The sequence below is a fragment of the Chiloscyllium punctatum genome, unplaced genomic scaffold, assembly GCF_047496795.1.
Source record: "Chiloscyllium punctatum isolate Juve2018m unplaced genomic scaffold, sChiPun1.3 scaffold_640, whole genome shotgun sequence".
Lineage (NCBI taxonomy): Eukaryota > Metazoa > Chordata > Chondrichthyes > Orectolobiformes > Hemiscylliidae > Chiloscyllium > Chiloscyllium punctatum.
Window position 1 is genome coordinate 49,186 of NW_027310374.1, and position 4,222 is coordinate 53,407.

Below are 4,222 nucleotides of genomic sequence, written 5' to 3' on the forward strand. Positions count from 1 at the left end.
ATGTTTAAAAAGAAGAAGTGAGTAACCAGAAAAACTTAGAAAAATGTTTAAAAAGAAGAAATCAGTAACCAGAAAAAACGGCGAAAAATGTTTAAAAAGAAGAAATCAGTAACCAGACAAACTGCGAAAAATGTTTAAAAGAAGAAATCAGTAACCAGAAAAACTTAGAAAAATGTTTAAAAAGAAGAAATCAGTAACCAGAAAAACTTAGAAAAATGTTTCAAAAGAAGAAGTGAGTAACCAGAAAAACTTAGAAAAATGTTTAAAAAGAAGAAGTGAGTAACCAGAAAAACTTAGAAAAATGTTTAAAAAGAAGAAATCAGTAACCAGAAAAACTTAGAAAAATGTTTAAAAAGAAGAAATCAGTAACCAGAAAAACTGCGAAAAATGTTAAAAAGAAGAAATCAGTAACCAGACAAACTGCGAAAAATGTTTAAAAAGAAGAAATCAGTAACCAGGAAAACTTAGAAAAATGTTTAAAAAGAAGAAGTCAGTAACCAGAAAAACTTAGAAAAATGTTTAAAAAGAAGAAATCAGTAACCAGAAAAACTTAGAAAAATGTTTAAAAAGAAGAAATCAGTAACCAGAAAAACTGCGAAAAATGTTTAAAAAGAAGAAATCAGTAACCAGAAAAACTTAGAAAAATGTTTAAAAAGAAGAAGTGAGTAACCAGAAAAACTTAGAAAAATGTTTAAAAAGAAGAAATCAGTAACCAGAAAAACGGCGAAAAATGTTTAAAAAGAAGAAATCAGTAACCAGACAAACTGCGAAAAATGTTTAAAAAGAAGAAATCAGTAACCAGAAAAACTTAGAAAAATGTTTCAAAAGAAGAAGTGAGTAACCAGAAAAACTTAGAAAAATGTTTAAAAAGAAGAAGTGAGTAACCAGAAAAACTTAGAAAAATGTTTAAAAAGAAGAAATCAGTAACCAGAAAAACTTAGAAAAATGTTTAAAAAGAAGAAATCAGTAACCAGAAAAACTGCGAAAAATGTTTAAAAAGAAGAAATCAGTAACCAGACAAACTGCGAAAAATGTTTAAAAAGAAGAAATCAGTAACCAGGAAAACTTAGAAAAATGTTTAAAAAGAAGAAGTGAGTAACCAGAAAAACTTAGAAAAATGTTTAAAAAGAAGAAATCAGTAACCAGAAAAACTTAGAAAAATGTTTAAAAAGAAGAAATCAGTAACCAGAAAAACTGCGAAAAATGTTTAAAAAGAAGAAATCAGTAACCAGAAAAACTAGAAAAATGTTTAAAAAAGAAGAAGTGAGTAACCAGAAAAACTTAGAAAAATGTTTAAAAAGAAGAAATCAGTAACCAGAAAAACGGCGAAAAATGTTTAAAAAGAAGAAATCAGTAACCAGACAAACTGCGAAAAATGTTTAAAAAGAAGAAATCAGTAACCAGAAAAACTTAGAAAAATGTTTCAAAAGAAGAAGTGAGTAACCAGAAAAACTTAGAAAAATGTTTAAAAAGAAGAAGTGAGTAACCAGAAAAACTTAGAAAAATGTTAAAAAGAAGAAATCAGTAACCAGAAAAACTTAGAAAAATGTTTAAAAGAAGAAATCAGTAACCAGAAAAACTTAGAAAAATGTTTAAAAAGAAGAAATCAGTAACCAGAAAAACTGCGAAAAATGTTTAAAAAGAAGAAATCAGTAACCAGACAAACTGCGAAAAAATGTTTAAAAAGAAGAAATCAGTAACCAGGAAAACTTAGAAAAATGTTTAAAAAGAAGAAGTGAGTAACCAGAAAAACTTAGAAAAATGTTTAAAAAGAAGAAATCAGTAACCAGAAAAACTTAGAAAAATGTTTAAAAAGAAGAAATCAGTAACCAGAAAAACTGCGAAAAATGTTTAAAAGAAGAAATCAGTAACCAGGAAAACTTAGAAAAATGTTTAAAAAGAAGAAGTGAGTAACCAGAAAAACTTAGAAAATGTTTAAAAGAAGAAATCAGTAACCAGAAAAACTTAGAAAAATGTTTAAAAAGAAGAAATCAGTAACCAGAAAAACTGCGAAAAATGTTTAAAAAGAAGAAATCAGTAACCAGAAAAACTTAGAAAAATGTTTAAAAAGAAGAAGTGAGTAACCAGAAAAACTTAGAAAAATGTTTAAAAAGAAGAAATCAGTAACCAGAAAAACGGCGAAAAATGTTTAAAAAGAAGAAATCAGTAACCAGACAAACTGCGAAAAATGTTTAAAAAGAAGAAATCAGTAACCAGAAAAACTTAGAAAAATGTTTCAAAAGAAGAAGTGAGTAACCAGAAAAACTTAGAAAAATGTTTAAAAAGAAGAAGTGAGTAACCAGAAAAACTTAGAAAAATGTTTAAAAAGAAGAAATCAGTAACCAGAAAAACTTAGAAAAATGTTTAAAAAGAAGAAATCAGTAACCAGAAAAACTGCGAAAAATGTTTAAAAAGAAGAAATCAGTAACCAGGAAAACTTAGAAAAATGTTTAAAAAGAAGAAATGAGTAACCAGAAAACTTAGAAAAATGTTTAAAAAGAAGAAATGAGTAACCAGGAAAACTTAGAAAAATGTTTAAAAAGAAGAAATCAGTAACCAGAAAACTTAGAAAAATGTTTAAAAAGAAGAAATCAGTAACCAGAAAAACGGCGAAAAATGTTTAAAAAGAAGAAATGAGTAACCAGAAAAACTTAGAAAAATGTTTAAAAAGAAGAAATCAGTAACCAGAAAAACGGCGAAAAATGTTTAAAAGAAGAAATCAGTAACCAGAAAAACTTAGAAAAATGTTTAAAAAGAAGAAGTGAGTAACCAGAAAAACTTAGAAAAATGTTTAAAAAGAAGAAATGAGTAACCAGAAAAACTTAGAAAAATGTTTAAAAAGAAGAAATCAGTAACCAGAAAAACTTAGAAAAATGTTTAAAAAGAAGAAATGAGTAACCAGAAAAACGGCGAAAAATGTTTAAAAAGAAGAAATCAGTAACCAGAAAAACGGCGAAAAATGTTTAAAAGAAGAAATCAGTAACCAGACAAACTGCGAAAAATGTTTAAAAAGAAGAAATCAGTAACCAGAAAAACTTAGAAAAATGTTTAAAAAGAAGAAATCAGTAACCAGGAAAACTTGGAAAAAAACACTTAGAAAAATTTTCAGCAAAGTGTGAAAAAATATTCTAAGTGTCAGCGGAGGAAAATGCTGCAGCATCGGGAAAGATTCGCAAACTTACACCGAACATGTGCTCCGAAGTGCCGGAGGAATTGGGTGAATTGAGCCCGGCAAATGGCCAGCTGTCGTTTTGTGCCTGCAGCCCGAAAACTTTAACTTTGTCTGTCGCGGAAGTCCGGACCGAGAAAAATCCAAACGGTTTTGACCGGACCGAGTTCCAGACCGATGCAGTCAAATTTGGAATTCAGACCCATTCAGTGCCACTTGTAGTTTTTCCGCAGTGAGGTTGGCGGGGTACCCGGAGATATATGGGAACACGATTTTTAGAACAAAATGGCGGCGCGGGACCGTTCTGAAAGGCATCCGAAAAACGGTTCCACGGGCATAGCACTTTAATGACAGGTATGAGTGCATGCCGGAGAGCTCTTGGAAGTCGAATTTTTGACACTTTGTCAATTTTTGACAGATTTGACAAACTCTTTCTGTCTGTTCTAAGAGTCAGTCAGAGACTTGTGCGGCGGTCTTTTGACACTATTGGAGGGCGGGCAAACCCCACGTTGACTCCGGCCGTCCCTCCACAGGCGCTCGTGTCCAAAATGAAGGCGAGAGACGCGAGTGGCCTGGTTCCCTTGGGTGTTGCCAAGAAGGCTGCGGGCTGACCGTTGCCTGAGCACTCCCTAAAGCCTCTTGTGATGAGAGCAGACCTCGCCTGCCGCACGACCGGCTCTGGGAGTCGTTGGGCCGCTATTTGTGAATAGTCTGGTCCTCCTCTGCCACCCGGACAAGCGCGATGGCTCTGCCGCCCTGCGGTGCTCGTCACCAGGTTTGGGGAACACGATACTCGTAACAAAATAAAAGGCGGCTCGGGACCTGCAGGCGAAAGGGGTCCCGTGGTGCTAAGCACGTCGACTTCGGGTCTCGGTGCAAGCCGGAGAGCTCACGGAAGTCTAAAGTTTTCGGCACGTGGTCGAATCTTTTCAAAGGCTTACCCGCTCTTTCCGTCCATTCTGAGAGTAAGTCAGAGGCCGGTGCGGAGGTCTCTTGACAATCGGAGGGGGTGGTGGCCCTCCGCAGGCGCTCGTGTCGAAAATGAAGGCGAGA